Below are 22,974 nucleotides of genomic sequence, written 5' to 3'. Positions count from 1 at the left end.
CAATAAGTGCCAATTAGAGTGTTAGAGTGCTATAGGAGTTCAAAAAGGAAACAAAAGCACTATTCAGTCAGTGAGGGTGAGGAAGAAAGGTTTCAAGAAGGAAGTACCATGTCTGCTATCTCTTGAAGGATGGACTGAATTTTAACATACAGATACTGGATATATGTGTGTTTGTTTGGGCTGGGAGTTGGGAAAGGTGGCATGGTCCAAGCTAAAATGAATACCCAATCTTAAGTAACACCCTGTACTATCTGCCATCTCTTTATTCTGTTTATTTTTCTTCAAAGGACTTGCCTAACATCAAATATTCATTTGCAGTCTTCTGCAGTAGAATATAAGTTTCATGAGGGCAATGAATTTTGTTTTGCTCACTGACGTTTCTGTATCTGGTACTTCGCCTGGCATATGGTAGGCAATCAGTAAGTATGTGTTAAATAAATGAATAAATGAGAAAAGAGTAAAGTAGTAAGAACTAATAACAGTATTTATGGTCAAATGAGTGAAGGTGCTCAAAAGGTGCAAACTTCCAGTTACATAAGATAAATAAATCCTGGGGGTGTGATGTATAGCATGGTGACTATAGATAACAATACTGTATTATACGTTTGAAAGTTTCTAAGAGATTAGATCATAAAAATTCTCACCACAAGAAAAAAATTGTAACTATATGTGGTAATGGATGTTAATTAAATTAGTTGTGATAATTATTTCACTATATATATATATATATATATATATATATGTGCAAACATATATTTCAAACATTATGTTGTACACCTAAAACTAATACAATGTTATATGTCAATTATATCTCAATTTAAAAAAACACAAAAATATTTATGAAGGCTTATTACTAAGCTAAGTTCTTCATATATAATCACTCATTTAGTCCTTCAAACTGTACTTAGAACATACTAAGAAGATATGTATTTTTATTATTCCCATTTAAACTATGAGAACAAACACAAAAAGTCAAATTACTTACCCAAAGTTAGAAAGTCAAAATCATGACTGAGCAACTTTTACAGAGAGTAAAGTGATAAAGCCTAAATTTAAATCAGACAGTATGATTAGGCTGCCTATACTCTTGGCTGCTACCTTAGCAATATGACTGGAAAACAAGTTTGGGCCACAGAATTGTACTCATTATGAAAGTTTTCAAATCATAAAGTACCAAAAAATAAAAATAAACCAAAAACTCTACAGCCAAAGGGAGAAAATATTCTCTCAAAAGCAGAAGCAATTATTTTCTTTGATAAGCTAGGCCTGTTGTATGGGAGGACACCTTTATTTCAAATCCAGAAAAAATAACCCAGGTCTCAAATCAAATGAAAGCAATATTATAAATAAAGATAATCCTCTTATCATATCTCCTAAGGATACATGGTACAAAGCAAGTCATATGTGAAATCACCATCCATGTAATCATTTTTTGAATATTTAATATGTTATCAGTAAAGGGCTAAATTTCATACATTATTTCTTATAATGCAGACACTATATAAAAGAACTTGGGACTCTATCCAGAACTATCAAAAATCATATCTATTTAAAGAACAACTTACATACACAAACACACATGCATTATGTACCCATATTAACATTTTTAAAAATCTTAAAAAAAAATTTTTTTAAATCTCAAAACTATGAACAAATGAGAATATATTTATATTTTTGTTTGACTATTTTAATAGTAAGTTATTTCTCAATACAAAATGAGTGTTAATTATAGAAAATATAAATAAAACTAAGAATAAAAATCTCAAAAAAATCCACAAAAAACAAACAAACAAAAAGAAATAAAAATCTATAATACTAACACCTAAAAATAATTTGAGTACATCCTTCCAGACATTTTTTTTGTATATATATTTTTGTAAAAGTGGGATACACCATTTATGATATTTTATAAACTGTTTTTTCATTTAACATTGCAAATATAGGGGTGCCTCACTGGCTTAGTCGATTAAACATCTGCCTTCAGCTTGGGTCATGATCCCAGGGTCCTGGGATCCAGCCCTACATCAGGCTCCCTGCCCTGCTTCTCGCTCTACCTCTGCCCCCCCAACCCTCGCCCCCCCGCTTGTGCTCATTCTCTATCTCAAATAAATAAATAAAATCTTAAAAAAAAAAACACTGCAAATATATTCATACCGTTAAATAATATTCTACAACATAATCTAGTGTCTGTAAGGTGTTCCATTTCATGAATATGCCTAATTTTACTAAATGCTTTATTTTTAGATATTTGGATAATTTTTTATTTTCAATATTATAAATATCAGTGCAACAAATATTCCTATAGTTAAAATTTTAAACACATAATCTACTTTTCCCATATGATCAAATCATAGAACTGAAATTCCTGCTTTGCAGATTACACATATTTTTAAGGATTTTCATTAAGTGTTCCCAAAGTGAACAACCAAAATGGGAATTAATTTATATCTCTACAAGTGATTTGCCAGTACCTAGTATTTCTATTTTGTTTGTATATCTGTCAATCTGTTGTCTGAAATACTGGTGTTAGTATGTTAGACCATTTGTATTTTGTCCTCTGTGACTTAAAATGTTTCTTTTGTCTAGTTTTCTATAAACACATTTCAAGTTATTATGTATTTCTTTCTAGTTGTTTGCATTATATTTTAGTTTCTCTAAGAAACAAATCAGTTCTGGGTAGTAAAAGAAACACATTGTTGGATATGACAGAGGATAACTAATAGTCATTTCCTCATTAAAACTATAAAGACTTTACACAGGAAGGTTTTGAGATGGCTTCTGAAGATGGAAAGCATGTATAAAGGTTTTTCAACATTAAGGAGTGATTGAGAAAATTATGGTCAATTTCCATGAGGAAGTATTAGTCATTAAGATGCTTGTAACAGAAGATAGTGAATAGAAGAAGGCAGTGGCAGGAAAGTTTTAGATTCTTTCTAAATTACCATATAGAACTGAAAGAGCAATTACATATAAAAAGCAAAACCCACAGAAAATATTTACAATAAAACAAGGTGACAATGTATCCTCCTAACCCCCAAAAAGAAGTAGGTGAGGTCAAATTACCAAGACATCAATAGGGTTTCAATGTATTTGAAGAAGAAATCAAAGGGAAACAAAAGAGTGAATAATGAACTTCAAAACAGAATTCTAGGAAAGGAAGCATTTTTCACTGGAGAACTTAATAGGCCAATTTGAGAATAGAATTTAAAATGGAAAGAAGTTTACCAATTCCAATGGCAGGTGAATGAAATGTAGCTGCATTAAAGACTGAACAATTTGGGGTGCCTGGGTGGCTCAGTTAGTTAAGTGACTGCCTCCGGATCACGTCATGATCCTGGAGTCCTGGGATCAACACCCGCATCAGGCTCCCTACTCAGCGGGGAGTCCGCTTCTCCCTCTGACGCTCTCCCCACTCATGCTCTCTCTTTCTCTCACAAATAAATAAATAAACTCTTGAAAAAAAAAAAAGGCTTAACAATCTGGTGAAGGCTAGTCCCTTATGAACTCTCAAAACTGATCCATGGGGCGCCTGGGTGGCTCAGTTGTTAAGCATCTGCCTTCGGCTCAGGTCATGATCCCAGGGTCATGGGATCGAGTCCCACATCGGGCCCCCTGCTCAGCGGGAAGCCTGCTTCTCCCTCTCCCACTCCCCCTGCTTGTGTTCCCTCTCTCGCTGTCTCTCTCTCTGTGTTGAAAAATAAATAAAATCTTTAAAAAAAAAAAAAAAACTGATCCATGGAAGAAATTGACACAAAAGGAATTTAATTGAGCAAACTAGAGATGATAATGAAAAATGGGAAAATGGCATGATAAAAGGAGAGCAAAGAAACAGAATCAAGAAATTTTGGGGTGCCTGGGGGGATCAGTCAGGTAAGCATCTGCTTTCAGCTCAGGTCATGATCTCAGGGTCCTGGGATCAAGCCCCACATTGGGCTCCCTAGTCAGCGGGGAGCCTGCCTCTCCCTCTCCCTCTGCTGATACCCCTGCTTTTGCTCTCTCTCTCTCACAAATAAATAAAATCTTTAAAAAAAACTCTCAGAACAAGTTACTGTATGTTACACAAAAATAATAGAAAAGCAGCTCCAAGAAATTTAATAGCTACCCCAAGTCACTACTTATTCTAAAGGTCGTATAAAACTAATTCCACCTAAAAGTATCAAGGTCAATAGTCAAAACTATTAAAAGAAAAAAAAATTAACCAAAACTAAGCAACAATACAAATGATGAAAACACACCAAAAAATTACACGCAACTAATGAATTCTTGAACACTATCAAAAACTAATGATGTGGAGGACTAAGATGGCAGTGGAGTAGGAGACCTAAATTTCGAATGGTCCCAGGAATTCAGCTAGATAGCTATCAAACCATTCTGAACACCTACAAACTCAACAGGAGATTGAAGAAAAGAATAGCAGCAATCCTGTGAATAGAAAAGCAACCACTTTCCAGAAGGTAAGAGGTGTGGAGAAATGAATCCGAGGCAATATTTGGGAACATAAACCACGGGGGGAGAGAGCCTCCGTCAGCCGGCTATCGGCAAGTGATAAAGCAGCGGAGCACAAAATTGGAACTTTTAGAAGTCTGCTCTGCTGAGGGACGTCAGTCCAGTGGCTAAGCAGGGGATGGAACCCTAACTGGGACAGTGTGGTCTCAGGAGCCTCAGGGTGACAGAAAGACTGGGGGTGCCTGAGTGTGCCAGAGCTCCCAGGTATCAGAGCGAAGAAGCTGGCTACAAAGACAGAGCCGAGGAGTGGGCTCTCAGCTTGTGGTTGCCATAAACCGTGATCTGTGGCACGGGCGGGCCACTACTCTTCCAGCAGGGACCCAACAAGCAGCAGATCCGGGAAGTCTCCCCTTCCAACCCCAGGAGGAGAGGCACGGGAGAGCACCGCAGGTATCTGCTGGGTTTGGAGACTCCAAATGGGGTCGTGTGCCAGAGACAGAAACGCTCGGTCACAAGCCAGGTGAGCATGAAGTGCAGCTGGAGACCAGGAAGACAGGAGTGATTGACTGCTTTTCTCTGAGGGCGCACTGAGGAGTGGAGCCCCGAGTTCTTGGCTCCTCCGGGGCAGAGACTGGGAGGCCGCCATTTTCACTCTTGTCCTCCAAAGCTGTATGGAAAGCTTGCAGGGAAGAAAAGCTACCGAGAACAAACCCGAACAGATTACTTAGCCTGGCCCCCGGCAAGGGTGGTGCAATTCTGCCCCGGGGCAAAGACATTAGAGAATGTCTGCAACAGGCCCCTCCCCCAGAAGATCAGCAAGAACATCCAGCCAAGACCAAGTTTACCGATCAATGAGAACAGCAAAACCCCAGGGCTAGGGGAATATAGCACATAGAATTCATGGCTTTTTCCCCATGATTCTTTAGTCTTTCAAAGTTAATTTTTAAAATTTTCTTTAATTTTTTCTTTTTCTTTTGAATTTTTCTTCTTTCCTTTTTCAACCAACATATTATTTTATCAGTTCCTTTTTTAAAATCTTTTTTAATTTTCACTTTTACAAGCACATTCTATCCCTTCATTGTATTTAACCTTATTTTTTGTTTAAAAAATGAAAGTGTTTCTTTGTTTAAAATTCTGGGATACAGTGTCTTCTAACAGACCAAAATAAACCCTAAATTTAGTGTATGGCTTTGTTCTAGTCTCCCGCCTGATCATATACTTTTTAATATTTTCCCCTTTCTTTTCCGCCTGGTTTCAGGTCTATTCTATTTAGTGTATATTTTTCTGAGGTTCTTGTAACCCTTTTAGCATTTTGTTCTCTCATTCATTTGTTCTCCTACGAACAAAATGACAAGACGGAAAAACTCACCTCAAAAAAAAGAACAAGACTCATTACCGACTGCCAGAGACCTAATCAATACAGACATTAGTAAGATGTCAGAAATAGAGTTCAGAATGACGATTATAAAGATACTACATGGGCTTGAAAAAAGCATAGAAGATACTAGAGAATCCATTTCTGGAGAAATAAAAGAACTAAAGTCTAACCAAGGCAAAATCAAAAAGGCTATTAATGAGGTGCAATAAAAAATGGAGGCTCTAACTGCTAGGATAAAGGAGGCAGAAGAGAGAATTAGTGATAGAGAAGACCAAATGATGGAGAATAAAGAAGCAGAGAAAAAGAGAGATAAACAACTACTGGATAACGAGGGCAGAATTCAGGATATAAGTGATACCATAAGACAAAACAATATTAGAATAATTGGGATCCCAGAGAAGAAGAAAGAGAGAGAGGGGCAGAAGGTATATTGGAGCAAATTGTAGCAGAGAACTTCCTTAATTTGGAAATGAAACAGGCATCAAAATCCAGGAGGCACAGAAAACCCCCTCAAAATCACGAAAAATAGGTCAAAATTCTGACATCTAATAGTAAAACTTACGGATCTCAGAGACAAAGAGAAAATCCTGAAAGCAGCTCAGGACAAGAGGTCTGTAACCTATAAGGGTAGAAACATTAGATTGGCAGCAGACCTATCCATAGAGACCTGGCAGGCCAGAAAGGACTGGCATGATATATTCAGGGCACTAAACAAGAAAAATATGCAGCCAAGAATACTATATCCAGCTAGGCTGTCATTGAAAATAGAAGGGGAGATAAAAAGCTTCCAGGACAAACAAAAACTAAAAGAATTTGCGAACACCAAACCAGCCCTACAAGAAATATTGAAAGGGGTCGTCTTTCAATATTTCCCCAAGCACAGAGAGCCTAAAAGTAACACAGACTAGAAAGGAACAGAGACAATATACAGAAACAGTCACCTTACAGGCAATACAATGGCACTAAATTCATATCTTTCAATAGTTACCCTGAATGTAAATGAGTTAATGGCCCAATCAAAAGACACAGGGTATCAAATTGGATAAAAAAACAAGACCTATCGATATGCTGTCTGAAAGAAACTCATTTTAGACCCAAAGACACCCACAGATTTAAACTGAGGGGGTGGAAACCATTTACCATACTAATGGACACCAAAAGAAAGCTGGGGTGACAATCCTTCTATCAAACAAATTAGATTTTAAACCAAAGACTATAATAAGAGATGAGGAAGGACACTATATCCTACTTAAAGGGTCTATCCAACAAGATCTAACAATTGTAAATATCTATGCCCCTAACATGGGAGCAGCCAATTCTATAAGCCAATTAATAACAAAAGCAAAGAAACACATTGACAACAATACAATAATAGTGGGGGACTTTAACACCCCCCTCACTGAAATGGACAGATCATCTAAACAAAAGATCAACAAGGAAATAAAGGCTTTAAATGACACACTGGACCAGATGGACTTCACAGATATATTCAGAACATTCCATCCCAAAGCAACAGAATACACATTCTTCTCTAGTGCACATGGAGCATTCCCCAGTTTAGATAACATCCTGTGTCACAAATCAAGTCTCAACCGGTACCAAAAGACTGGGATCATTCCCTGCATATTTTCGGACCACAATGCTTTGAAACTCAAACTCAATCACAACAGGAAAGTCGGAAAGAACTCAAATACATGGAGGCTAAAGAGCATCCTACTTAAGAATGAATGGGTCAACCAGGAAATCAAAGAAGAATTAAAAAAATTCATGGAAACAAATGAAAATGAAAACACAACTGTTCAAAATCTTTGGGATGCAGCAAAGGTGGTCCTAAGAGGAAAGTATATAGCAATACAACCCTTTCTCAAGAACAAGGTCTCAAATACACGAACTAACCCTACACCTAAAGGAGCTGGAGAAAGAACAGCAAATAAAGCCTAAACCCAGCAGGAGAAGAGAAATAATAAAGATCAGAGCAGAAATCAATGAAACAGAAACCTAAAGAACACTAGAACAGATCAACGAAACTGAGCTGGTTCTTTGAAAGAATTAATAAGATTGATAAACCCCTGCCCAGACTTATCAAAAAGAAAAGAGAAAGGACCCAAATTACTAAAATCATGAAAGAAAGTGGCAAAATCACAACCAATACCAAGAAAATGGAGGCAATTATTAGAAGTTAGTATCAGCAGCTATATGCCAATAAATTAGGCAATCTGGAAGAAATGGATGTGTTCCTAGAGACGTATAAACTACCAAAACTGAACCAGGAAGAAATAGAAAACCTGAATAGATCTATAACCACTAAGGAAATTGAAGCAGTCATCAAAACTCTCCCAAAAAACAAGAGCCCAGGGCTAGATAGCTTCCCAGGGGAATTCCACCAAACATTTAAAGAATTAATACCTATTCTTCTGAAACTGTTCCAAAAAATAGAAATGGAAGGAAAACTTCCAAACTCATCCTATGAGGCCAGATTACCTTGATCCCAAAATCAGACAAAGACCCCATCAAAAAGGAGAATTATAGACCAATATCCCTGATGAACATGGATGCAAAAAATTCTCACCAAAATACTAGCCAATAGGATCCAACAGTACATTAAAAGGATTATTCACTACAACCAAGTGGGATTTATTCCTAGGCTGCAAGGTTGGTTCAACATCCATAAATCAATCAATGTGATACAATACATTAATAAAAGAAAGAACAAGAACCATAGGATCCTCTCAATAGATGCAGAAAAAGCATTTGACAAAGAACAGCATCCTTTCTTGATCAAAACTCTTCACAGTGTGGGGATAGAGGGTACATACCTCAATATCATAAAGCCATCTAAGAAAAACCCTCAGCAAGTATCATTCGCAATGGGGAAAATCCCTAAGTCTTCCCCCCAAGGTCAGGAACACGGCAGGGATGTTGTCTATCACCACTACTGTTCAACATAGTACTAGAAGTCCAAGCCTCAGCAATCAGACAACAAAAAGAAATAAAAGGCATTCAAATCAGCAAAGAAGAAGTCAAACTCTCACGCTTTGCAGATGATATGATACTTTATGTGGAAAACCCCAAAGACTCCACCCCAAAACTGCTAGAACTCATACAGGAATTCAGTAAAGTGGCAGGATATAAAATCAATGCACAGAAATCAGTTGCATTTCTATATACAAACAACAAGACAAAAGAAAGAGAAATTAAGGAGTCGATCCCATTTACAATTGCACCCAAAACCATAAGATATCTAGGAATAAATCTAACCAGAGAGGCAAAGAATCTGTACTCAAAAAGCTATAGAATACTCATGAAAAAAACTGAAGAAGACACAAGGAAATGGAAAAATGTTCCATGCTCATGGCTTGGAAGAACAAATATTATTAAAATGTCTATGCTACCTAGAGCAATCTACACATTTAATGTAATCCCTATCAAAATACCATCAACTTTTTTCAAAGAAATGGAACAAATAATCCTAAAATTTGTATGGAACCAGAAAGAACCCCAAATCGCCAGAGCAATGTTGAGAAAGAAAAGCAAAGCTGGTGGCATCACAATCCCAGACTTCAAGTTCTACTACAAAGCTGCAATCATCAAGACAGTATGGTACTGGCACAAAAACAGACACACAGATCAACGGAACAGCACAGAGAATCCAGAAATGGACCGTCAACTCTATGGTCAACTAATCTTCGACAAAGCAGGAAAGAATGTCCAATGTAAAAAAAACAGTCTCTTCAACAAATGGTATTGGGAAAATTGGACAGCCACATGCAGAAGAATAAACTGGACCATTTCCTTACACCACACACAAAAATAAGACTCAAAATGGATGAAAGATGTCAAGGTGAGACAGGAATCCATCAAAATCCTTGAGGAGAACACAGGCAGCAACCTCTTTGAGCTCAGCTGCAGCAACTTCTTCCTAGAAACATTGCCAAAGGCAAGGGATGCAAGGGGGGTCAGGGGATGGGTTTGCCTGGTGATGGGTATTAAAGAGGGCACATATTGAATGGAGTACTGGGTGGTATATGCAAACAATGAATCATGGAACACTACATCAAAAAATAATGATGTAATGTATGGTGATTAACATAACATAATAAGATAAAAAAATGCAAAAAAAAAAAAAAAAAGAAGTGAAGAGAAAACAGAAGACACAGAAGAATGAATAAACACAACAAATGCCAGAGGCAAGATGGCGAAGGAATAGGGAACCCTGTTTCATCTGGTCCCCTGAATTTAGATGGATATCTATCAAACTATTTTGAACACCCACAAAATCAGCCTGAGATATAAGAATATATATCTGGAACTCTACAAGCAGAAAAGCAACTGCTTTTGGAAGGTGGGACATGTGGAGTTGTGAATCTGTGGGGAGATACCGGAAGATATACAGAATGGGGAGGGAGTCTCCATAGGTTGGCTCCTGGAAAGCGATATAAAGCTGGAGTGCAAAATCAGGACCCTTAGAAATCTTCTTTAGTGAGAGACATCCCTCTCTGAAAGGGTCTGTGGAAATGCAAAGGACAAAATTCTAGGTGGGGAATTGTGGTCTTGGGATCCAAGGAGGCAGAGAGTGAATGGGGTGCCTGAACCAGTACAGTGCCCAAGCTGGGGAGCCAGGAATCAGGTTACGGTCAATGGGCCCAGGGGGGAACTCTCAGCTTGGGTCGCCATAAACTGGGAGCCAGGGCAGTCAGTAATCACTCTTTGCCTGAGCAGCCTGAAAAGGACTTGAACGTGGGGGCTGTTTACCACTGCCTGGGAGGGGTGAAATGGCTGTGCCCACAACTGGGCAAAAGCTCTCAGGGCGGTAGTGGCCCGGAAAGGACAGTAGGGCAGCACCCAACCATGACGCAGGAGCTGTGGGTGGACATGTGAGCCCATGGCAGCATGTGGTTTTAGAGTCACAAAGGGCAGTGGCACTCTGGGAGAGTTGCTGCAGTGGGCACGCACCGCAGGAGGCTGTGGGTTTTGGCGCATACAGAAGCAGAGACAATTTGTCCCAGAGGGTTAATGGAAGAGGGTGGACTGCGATCTTTCTGTTTTGGGCCAGAGGTCTGGGCATGGCCATTTTTGCTGTGATCCTATGAAGAGGACTGGAAAGTCTCCAGGGAACAAAAGCCACAGAGAGGACCAGTTCCACTGAGCCCGCCCCCCTGACAGGGGCTGGGCCAACTCCGCCCAGGCAGGGACACCTGAGAAGGAGCATGGCAGGCCCCTCCCCCAGAAGACAAACTGGAAGAACAGGTGGATGACAAGCTTATGGATCCCACAAAACTCCAAAGTAAGGGGAAAACAGTATATTGAGCTCCATGTGTTGCCTCATGACTCGTTTATTTTTCAGATAAAATTCTCCTTTCTTTTTTTCTATGCTTTTTCTTTTTTTCTATGCTTTTTCTTTTTTTCTTTTTACCTTTTTCCCATTTCAACTAGATTCCTATTATACCAAATTATGTTTCATAGTCGCTTTTTAACTTGCATTTTTTCACATCTACATTTTATAGAATATGCTTCATTTTAGTCCTTTTTTCACTCTATTCAATTATATATATATTTTTTCATATATATATATATTTCTTTCCAATTTTGGGATGTGGTGTCTTCTAACACACAGCCCAAAATTCACCCAGGAACAAGTGGATCACCCTGCTTTGTCCACCCTGTGAGATTATAGTCTCTCTACCCCTCCCTTTTTAAATTTTTTAAAAAATTTTTTCTTTTATTCTTGTGTTTCATTTTGGCTTTATTTGCTTTTCTGTGGTGGCTTTCAACCACTTCAGATTTTTCTGGGGTGCATTTTGCTTGGGTCGTGGTTGATATTTTGGACTCTGTTCATTTGCCCACCCATCGTTCTCTGGGGAGAATGACTAGAAGGAGGAACTCACCAAAAAAAAAAAAAAAAAAAAAAAGAACCAGAGGCAATGTTCTCTGCTACAAAGCAAATCGATATGGATATAAGTAGGATGTTAGCAATAGAATACAGGATAGCAATCATAAAGTTAACAGGTAGGCTTGAAAAAAGCATAAGTGACAATACAGAATCTCTAAGGGTGGAAATGGGATCTAGTCAGGCCAAACGTAAAAATGCTATAAATGAGATGCAGTCTAAACTGGATGCTGTAACAGCTAGAGTCAATGAGGCACAAGAGAGAATAAGTGATGTAGAGCATAGGCTGATGGAAAGAAAGTTAAGCTGAGGAAAAGACGGAAAGACAACTAATAGTATATGAAAAAAGGCTTGGAGAGATTAATGATGCCATGAAACGTTCAAATATCAGAATTACTGGGATCCCCAAGGTGGTGGAGAGAGAGCGAGGGCTAGAAGGTATATTTGAGCAAATAATAGCTGAAAACTTCCCTGATCTGGGGAAGGAAACAAGCATTTGTATCCAAGAGGCAGAGAGGACTCCTCCCAAAATCAATAAAAATAGATCAACACCCCATCATATAATAGTGAAGCTTGCAAATCGTAGAGCCAAAGAAGTTATCCTCAGAGAAGCTAAGGAGAGGAGGTTCCTTATGTATGGAGGGCAGACCAATCCACAGAAACCTGGCAATCCAGAAAAAGCTGACAAGACATATTCAGGGTATTAAATGAAAAGAACATGCAACCAGGAATATTTTATCCAGCAAGGCTGTCATTCAGCACTGATGGAGAGATAAAGAGCTTCCAGGACAGGCAGAAACTGAAAGAATGTGTGACCACCAAGCCAGCCCTGCAAAAAATATTAAAGGGCTTCTGTAAGTGAAGAGATACGCTAAGAGTAATATAGACCAGAAAGTAACAGAGACAATCTACAGAAACAGACACTTTACAGGCAATACAACATCACTAAATTCATATCTTTCAATAGTTACTCTAATGGAAATGGGCTGAATGCTACAATCAAAAGACACAGCGTTTCAGATTGGATAAAAAAGCAGGACCCATTCATATGCTGTCTACAAGAGGCTCATTTTGAACCTAAAGACACCTCCAGATTGAAAGTGAGGGGCTGGAAAACCATTTATTATGCTAATGGACATCAACAGAAAGCTGGGGTAGCAATCCTCATATCAGACAAATTAGATTTTAAACCAAAGACTGTACTAAGAGATGTAGAGGGACACTGTATCATACTTAGAGGGTCTATTCAACAAGATGATCTAACAATTGTAAATATCTATGCCCCCAACATGGGAGTAGCCAACTACATAAGCCAATTAATAACTAAAATAAAGAACCATACTGATAATAATGCATTAATAGTAGGAGACTTTAACACAGCACTCACAGCAATGGACACATCATCTAAGCAGAAGATCAACAAAGAAACAAGAGCTTTGAAGGACATATTGGACCAGATGGACTTCATAGGTATATACAGAACATTCCTTCCTAAAACAACAAAACACTCATTTTCTCGAGTGCACACGGAACTCTCTCCAGAATAGATCACATACTGGGTCACAAATCAGGTCGGAAATGATACCAAAAGACTGAGATTATTCCCTGCATACTTTCAGACCACAATGCTTTGAAACTGGAACTCAATCACAAGAGGAAATTTGGAAGGAACTCAAACACTTGGAGCCTAAAAAGCATCCTGCTAAAGAATGAATAGGTCAACCAGGAAATTAAAAAAGAACTTTAAACAATTCATGGAAATCAATGAAAATGAAAACAGATTGGTTCAAAACCTATGGGATACTGCAAAGGCTGCCCTAAGAGGGCAGTACATAGCCATCCAAGCCTTTCTCAAAAAATTAGAAAAATCCCAAATCCACAAGCTAACACCTAAAGGAGCTGGAGAAAGAACAGCAAATAAAGCCTAAACCAAGCAGGAGAAGAGAAATAATAAAGATTAGAGCAGAAATCAATGAAATAGAAAGTAGAAGAACAACAGAACAAATCAATAAAACTAGAAGCTGGTTCTTTGAAAGAATTAATAAGATCAATAAACCTCTGGCCAGAGTTAACCAAAAGAAATGAGAAAGGACCCAAATTACTAAAATCATGAATGAAAGGGGAGAAATCACAACCAATACCAAGGAAATGGAGGCAATTATTAGAAGTTAATATCAGCAACTATATGCCAATAAATTAGGCAATCTGGAAGAAATGGATGCATTCCTAGAAACTTATAAACTACCAAGACTGAAACAGGAAAAAACAGACAATCTGAAAAGACCAATAACCAGCAAGGAAATTGAAGCAGTAATCAAAAACCTCCCAAAAAACAAGAGTCCAGGGCCAGATGGCTTCCCAGGGGAATTCTATCAAATATTTAAAGAAGAAACAATACCTATTCTACTGAAGCTGTTTCAAAAAATAGAAATGGAAGGAAAACTTCCAAACTCATTGTATGAGGCCAGCATTACCTTGATCCCAAAACCAGACAAAGATCCCATCGAAAAGGAGAATTACAGACCATTATCCCTGATAAACATGGATGCCAAGTTACTCAACAAGATCCTAGCCAAAAGGATCCAACAGTACATTAAAAGGATTATTCACCATGACCAGGAGGGATTTATTCCCGGGATACAAGGGTGGTTCAACATTCGCAAATCAATGTGATAGAGCCCATTAATATGGGAAAAGATAAGAACCATATAATACTCTCAATTGATGCAGAAAAAGCATTTGACAAAATACAGGATCCTTTCCTGATTAAAACTCTTCAAATTATAGGGTTAGAGGCAACATACCTCAATATTATAAAAGCCATCTATGAAAAGCCCCATCTATGAGAATATCATTCTCAATGGGGAGAAACTGAGACCATTTCCCTTAAGGTCAGGAACATGACAGGAATGCCCACTCTCACCACTATTGTTCAACATAGTAGTAGAAGTCCTAGACTCAGCAATCAGACAACAAAGAGAAATAAAAGGCATTCAAATTGGCAAAGAAGTCAAATTCTCTCACTTCGCAGATGACATGATACTTTATGTGGAAAACCCAAAAAACTCCATCCCCAAATTACTAGAACTCATAGGCAATTCAGCAACATGGCAAGATACAAAACCAATGCACAGAAATCAGTTGCATTTCTATACACTAACAATGTGACTGAAGAAAGAAAAATTAAGGAATCTATTCCATTTACAATAGCACCAAAAACCAAAGGATACCTAGGAATAAACCTAACCAAAGAAGTAAAGGATCTATACTCTAGAAACTACAGAATACTTATGAAAGAAATTGAGGAACACAAAAAGAGATGGAAAAACATTCCATGCTCATGAATTGGAAGAATAAACATTGTTAAAATGTCTATCTTGCCCAGAGCAATCTACACATTCAATGCAATCCCTATCAAAAGACCATCGACATTTTTCACAGAGCTGGAACAAACAATCCTAAAATTTGTATGGAACCAGAGAAGACCCCAAATCGCCAGGGGAATGTTGAAAAAGAAAGACAAATTAAATACTGCGGACATGACAATGCCTGTCTTCAAGCTGTATTACAAAGCTGTGATCATCAAGGCAGCATGGTAATGGCACAAAAACAGACACAAAGATCAATGGAACAGAACAGAGAGCTCAGAAATGCACCCTCAACTCTATGGTCAAATAATCTTCGACAAAGCAAGAAAGAATATCCAATGGAAAAAAAAAGACAGTCTCTTCAATAAATGGTGCTGGGAAAATTGGACATCCACATGCAGAACAATGAAACTGGACCATTCTCTTATATCATACACAAAGATAAACTCCAAATGGATGAAAGACTTCGATGTGAGACAAAAATCCATCAAAATACTAGAGGAGAACACGGGCAGTAACCTCTTGGACATCAGCCACAGCAACTTCTTGCAAGACATGTCTCTACAGACAAGGGAAACAAAATAAAAAATGAACTATTGGCTGAGTAATCAGAAAGGATGAATACCCAACTTTTACATCAGCATGGATGGGACTAGAGGAGATTATGTTAAGTGAAATAAGTCAAGCAGAAAAAGTCAATTATCAAATGGTTTCACTTATTTGTGGAACATAAGGAATAGCATGGAGGACATTAGGAGAAGGAAGGGAAAAATGAAGGGGGCGAAATCGGAGGGAGAGACAAACCATGAGAGACTATGGACTCTGAGAAACAAACAGGGTTTTAGAGGGGAGAGGGGTGGGGGGATGCATTAGCCTGGTGATGGGTATTAAGGAGGGCATGAACTGCATGGAGTACTGGGTGTTATACGAAAACAATGAATCACAGATCACTACATCAAAAACTAATGATGTACTGTATGGTGACTAACATAACATAATAAAATAAAATTTAAAAATGAATAAAAATTTTAAAGAAATGAACTATTGGGAACAGTCAACAAAACTGAGGCAACCCATGGAATGGGAGAAGATATTTGCAAATGACATAACAGATAAAGGGCTAGTATGTAAGATCTATAAAGGACCTACCAAAGTCAATACCCAAAAAACAAATAATCCAGTCAAGAAATGGGCAGAAGACATGAAAAGACATTTCTGCAAAGAAGATATCCAAGTGGCTAACAGACACATGAAAAAACCCTCCACATCATTAGCCATCAGGGAAATACAAACCAAAACCACAATGAGATAGCACTTTACACCAGTTAGAATAGCAAAAATTAACAAGACAGGAAACAACAGATGTTGGCGAGGATGTGGAGAAAGGGGAACCCTTACACTGTTGGTGGGAATGCAAGTTGGTACAGCCACTCTGGAAAACAGTATGGAGGTTCCTCAAGCCATTAAAAACAGAGCTACCCTACAACCCAGCAATTGCACTACTTAGGTATTTGCCCCAAAGTTACAGATGTAGTGAAAAGAAGGGGCACATGCACCCCAATGTTCATAGCAGCAATGTCCACAATAGCCAAACTGTGGAAGGAGCCAAGATGCCCTTCAACAGATGAATGGATAAAGAAGATGTGGTTCATACATAGAACGGAGTATTACTCAGCCATCAGAAAGGATGAATATCTACCATTTACATCAACATGGATGGAACTGGAGGGTATTATGCTAAGTGAAATAAGTAAATCAGAGAAAGACAATTATCATATGGTTTCACTCATATGTGGAACATAAGGAATACGGCAGAGGACAATAGGGGAAGGGAGGGAAAACTGAAGGGGGGAAATCAGAGAGGGAGACAAACCATGAGAGACTCTGGACTGTGGGAAATAAACTGAGGGTTGCTGGAGGGGAAGGGGGTGGGGAGTTGGGGTAACCAGGTAATGGGTATTAAAGAGGGCACGTGTAGTGATGAGCACTGGGTGTTATATGCAACTAATGAATCGTTGACCACTGCATCAAAAAATAATGATGTACTATATGTTGGCTAATTGAACTTAATTTTTAAAAATGTATATGTATTTAAAGGAAACACCACAAATAATGCTTCAGACAAATAAAAGATGAAAAGGAGAAAAATGTTTATATCAAAAGAAATAAATAAAAAGGATTTGAGAGTAACCGGAAATAAGGGATATGGGCAAAGAAGCAATTAGGAATCCCCGAAAAACAAAACCAAAGCAAGGGAAGAGATAAATATTAAAAGCTATAATTCAAGAAAACTTTCCTGAATAAAATATAATTAAATATTTAAAAAGTACATTACATGCCCCAAAAAACTGACCCAGAGTAGCTAATGCCAAGACATCCTATTACAATCCCTGGGGTTTGAAGAAAAAGGAAAAATTACTTGGACATACAGGGAAAAAAAAGCAAGTGAGTTACAAGGGAAAAATTAGATTATCAGCAAGCAGCCTTTTTGATAGTAACATTTTATGCCAGAAGAAAATGAAGTAATATATTTAGTATTCTCAAGGAAAGAAATGTGAGCTAAGTATTTTATATCTAGTGAAACCAACTTTCATGAATAAAATCACAGATAAATGTTATCAACATTAAAAAAAACCTCAGAGAATATTATATTAATAAGATCTTCCTCAAATTTATATTTATATTAATAAGATGATTCCTCAAATCAACTAAAGAACAAGCGTCAGTGGATTCCAGGGGTAGAAGACAGAGTAGGAGGATTCTAGGCTACACCTTAATAACAAGCACATGAATATAAACATGCCAGAAACTAACTGGAAGACTGGCAGTTCTCCACAGCTAAATGTAGAGAAGAGCCCACATCGAAGAGGTAGGAAGGGTGGAGACGTGGTGGAGAGCCACATAACCCTCACTGAGATACAGCGTTGAAGCAGCAGTTTGAAAGACACATAACAAGAGTGAGATTTCTTCACTAATCTCAGAGCATGTGCTGTAGGGGGGGATCTTGGGGAGACTTCTCTAAGAACAAAAGAGCTCATGGTGCCATTTTCCTCGCTCCCCCCCCAAAAAGATACAGGGACACATGGTAACCAGCACAGCCCAAACACTCTCTACCTAGCTTGCTAAAAGCACACCCTGCCTCCACCTTCTCCAGCAGACCTCCACCCTCCAACACACCCTCAAAAGAAGTCTATCCAAAGTAGTGCCACAAGTGTGGCAATATACAAGCAGCCCCCAAAGGTGTCAGCACCACACCAAAGTGACTTCTACCCTGGGGAAAGGGGCAGAAAACCACACAAACGAGACTGCAGCCCCAGCAGTGGGCTGCGGGCAGTTATCTGGTCTGACTGCAGGCCCTGCCCACCAACAAAAGCTTCTCAAGAGGCAACACAAGGAGAGTGCCCTGCAGTTTGGTGCTACCACAGCTCTGACAAATGCATGGTCTGACTCAACTCAAGCCCATGGCAGACCTAGATTGGCCCACTAACAACACAGGGACCAAACCCTGCCCACAATAGGAAAACAAAGCCATCGCAGACTACTAAGCTTAAGGAAAACCCAGCTCAGAGACAAGGGTAAGGAGCACACAATGCATATAGGAGATACCCCATGAAGCACTAGACTCAGGTTAACAGGGGACACTGCACTGCAAGGCACTATAGGACCACTTCAACATTAGGCAAGAGCAGGAGATGTAGCTCACTTGCCTAACATATAGGAACAGACACAGAGAGGCAAAATGAGGAGACAGAGAAATATATCCCAAATGAAAGAACAGGATGAAATCACAGTAAGAAGTCTAAATGAAATGAACATAAGTAATATGCCTGATAGAAATGTAAAGTAATGGTCATAAAGATTCTCACTGAACTTGAGAAAAGAGTGGAGGACCTCAGTGAGACCCTCAACAAAGAGACAGAAAACAGAAAAAGGAACCAATCAGAGATGAAAACTTAGGTAGTATAATTAAAAATACACTAGAGGGAATAAATAGTAGACTAAAGGAAGCAAAAGAACATATGAGGGAACTGGAGGGCATAGTAATGGAAAGCAATCAAGCCGAACAGAAGAAAAGAAAAAAGACGAATAAAAATTGAGAATAGAGTGGGAGAAAAAATGGCAGAGGAGGGGACCCTATTCCAACTGGTCCCTGGAATTGAGCTGGATATCTACCAGACCACTCTGAGCACCCATGAAATCAGCCTGAGAGGTAAGAAGATCTGGATATCTACAAACAGAATATCGCAGACGGTTGGTTTCGAGGTACGAAGTGGGGAGCCGTGATTCCGCGGGCAGATATCAGAGGATAAATGGCAGCGGGAGGGAGCCTGGCCATCGGGATCCTATACCGCCAGTGAGCGATAGCCTCACGCACTGGGGACCGGCACAGACTCGCAGACCGGTAGCGGCTGGGAAAGTACTTTAGGGCAGCCCCCCGGGACAGAAACCCAGAGCGTCAGGGCCACGTGTGTGAACTGGGGTTAGCTGGCGGTTTTAGAAGCACAAAGGGCAGAGACGTGCCCGACCTGGAGGCAGGACTGGGAGCGCTGCAGAGGGGCGCACAGTTTATAGCAGCACAGACAGAAACGGAGACAGTGTGGCCTGGAGAGCTCATTGAAGAACAGACTGTGATCTCTCTGCTCTGAGGCAGAAGGTTGGAAACGGTCTCTTCTGCTCTGACTCGCGGAAGAGACACAGAAAGCCGCCAGGGAAAGCCACCAGAGAACAAAAGCCCCAAAAACACTTGTTCCCACTGAGCCCATCCCCCGCCACAGAGGGGCAGGGCAACTCTGCCTAAACAAGGTTGCCTGAATAACAGTGCGGCAGGCCCCTCCCCCAGAAAACAGGCTGGGAGAACAAGAGACCAGCAACCCTAAGGTCCCCAGAAAACAGGTGCATCTTGCTTGGGTTCTGCTCAATAATTTGGACTCTATACATTCACTCAATCACCCATCAACAGAATGATTACGAGGAGGAACCCCCAAAATAGGAAAGACTCAGAGATTATGACTTATGCCACAGATTTACAAATGGATGCAGATATAACCAAGATGTCGGAGATGGAATTCAGGCTACCAATTGTGAAGACAATGGCTAGATGGAGAAATCAATTAATGGCAACACAGAGTCTCTAAGGGCAGAAATGAAAGCTGAATTGGCAGAACTTAAAAATGCTATTAATGAGATCCAATCCAATCTAGATAATCTAACAGCTAGGGTAACTGAGGCAGAAGAACGAATCAGTGACCTGGAAGACAATTTAATAGATAAAAAGGGAAAAGAAGAGGCCAGGGAAAAACAACTCACAATCCATGAAAATAGAATCAGAGAAATAAGTGACACCACGAGGCGTTCCAATGTCAGAATTATTGGAATCGCAGAGGGAGTGGAGAGAGAAAGAGGACTAGAAGATATACTTGAGCAAATTATAGCTGAGAACTTTCCTAATCTGGGGAATGAAACAAACATTCGTGTCCTAGAGGCAGAGAGGACCCCTCCCAAGATCAAGGAAAACAGGCCAACACCCCGGCATGTAATAGTAAAACTCGCAAATCTTAGAACCAAGGAAACCATCTTAAGGGCAGTTAGGGGGAAGAGATTCCTTACGTACGGAGGGAGGAACATCAGAATAATGTCAGACCTATCCACAGAGACCTGGCAAGCCAGAAAGGCCTGGCAAGACATATTCAGCGTACTAAACGAGAAGAACATGCAGGCAGGAATACTTTATCCAGCAAGGCTGTCATTTAGAATGGATGGAGAGATGCAGAGCTTCCACGACCGGCAGAAACTGAAAGAATATGTGACCACTAAGCCGGCCCTGCAAGAAATATTAAGGGGGGTTCTATAAAAGGAGAAAGACCCCAAGAGTGATCTACAACAGAAATTTACAGGGACAAACTATAAAAACAACGTCTTCACAGGCAACATGATGACAATTAATTCATATCTTTCAATAATCACTCTCAACGTGAATGGCCTAAATGCTCCCATAAAACGGCACAGGGTTGCAGACTGGATAAAAAGACAGGACCCATCCAAATGCTGTCTACAAGAGACTCATTTTGAACCTAAAGATATATCCAGACTGAAAGTGAAGGGATGGAGATCCATCTTCTATGCCAGCGGACCTCAAAAGAAAGCTGGGGTAGCAATTCTTTTATCAGACAAAATAGATTTTAAACCAAAGTCTGTAGTTAGAGACACAGAAGGACACTATATCATTCTTAAAGGGTCTATCCAACAAGAAGATCTAACAATTGTAAATATCTATGCCCCCAACATGGGAGCAGCCATCTACATAAGCCAACTGTTAACCAAAATAAAGAGTCATATTGATAACAATACGTTAATTGTAGGAGACCTCAATACTCCACTCTCAGCAATGGACAGATCATCTAAGCAGAAAATCAACAAGGAAACAAGAGCTTTGAATGATACACTGCACCAGATGGACCTCAAAGATATTTACAGAACATTCCACCCTAAAATAACAGAATACTCATTCTTCTCGAGCGCACATGGAACTTTCTCCAGAATAGACCACATACTGGGTCACAAATCAGGTCTCAACCGATACCAAAAGATTGAGATTATTCCCTGCATATCCCCAGGCCACAGTGCTTTAAAACTGGAACTCAATCACAAGAAAAAATTTGGCAGAAATTCAAACACTTGGAAGCTAAAGACCACTCTGCTCAAGAATGTCTGGGTCAACCAGGAAATCAAAGAGAACTTAAAACAATTCATGGAAATCAATGAGAATGAAAACACATCGGTCCAAAACCTATGGGATACTGCAAAGGCAGTCCTAAGGGGGAAATACATAGCCATCCAAGCCTCACTCAAAAAAATAGAAAAATCCCGAATTCACCAACTAACTCTACACCTTAAAGAACTAGAGAAAAAAAAACAAACGATGCCTAAGCCACACATTAGAAAAGAAATAATTAAGATTAGAGCAGAGATCAATGAATTAGAAACCAGAAACACAGTAGATCAGATCAACGAAACTAGAAGTTGGTTCTTTGAAAGAATTAATAAGATCGATAAACCACTGGCCAGATTTATCCAAAAGAAAAGAGAAAGGACCCAAATTAATAAAATTATGAATAAAAGGGGAGAGATCACGACTAACACCAAGGAAATAGAAATAATTATTAGAAATTATTATCAACACTATATGCCAATAAACTGAGCAATCTGGATGAAATGGAGGCCTTCCTGGAAACCTATCAGCTGCCAAGACTGAAACAGGAAGAAATTGACAACCTGAATAGGCCAATAACCAGTAACGAGATTGAAGCAGTGATCAAAAACCTCCCAAAAAACAAGAGCTCAGGGCCTGATGGATTCCCTGGGGAACTCTACCAAACATTCAAAGAAGAAATAATACCTATTCTACTGAAGCTGTTTCAAAAAACAGAAACAGAAAGAAAATTTCCAAACTCATTCTATGAGGCCCGCATTACCTCAATCCCCAAACCAGGCAAAGACCCCATCAAAAAGGAGAATTTCAGACCGATATCCCTGATGAATATGGATTCCAAAATCCTCAACAAAATCCTAGCTAATAGGATTCAACAATACATTAAAAGGATCATCCACCACGACCAAGTGGGATTTATCCCGGGATGCAAGGGTGGTTCAACATTCGCAAATCAAGCAATGTGATAGAACACCTTAATAAGAGGAGGGAGAAGAACCATAAGGTCCTCTCAATTGATGCAGAAAAAGCATTTGACAAAATACAACATCCTTTCCTGATTAAAACTCTTCAGAGTATAGGGATAGAGGGAACATTCCTCAAGTTCATAAAATTCACCTATGAAAAACCTGCAGGGAATATCATCCTCAATGGGGAAAAGCTGAGAGCCTTTCCCTTAAGATCAGGA

At 39.3% G+C, this 22,974-nt stretch overlaps 1 protein-coding gene across 13 annotated transcripts in view; it reads right to left on the bottom strand.

The window, feature by feature from the left end:
- The window catches only part of SCAPER (S-phase cyclin A associated protein in the ER), a 528,946-nt gene that overhangs the window by 284,280 nt on the left and 221,692 nt on the right, over nucleotides 1–22,974 (bottom strand). The gene's annotated exons all lie outside the window — the stretch shown is intronic.

The sequence above is a fragment of the Phoca vitulina genome, unplaced genomic scaffold (genome assembly GCF_004348235.1).
Source record: "Phoca vitulina isolate PV1807 unplaced genomic scaffold, GSC_HSeal_1.0 scaffold20, whole genome shotgun sequence".
In the NCBI taxonomy this organism is placed as follows: Eukaryota; Metazoa; Chordata; class Mammalia; order Carnivora; family Phocidae; genus Phoca; species Phoca vitulina.
Note: the sequence above shows the minus strand (reverse complement) of the source record. Positions and strands in the feature narration are given on the sequence as shown.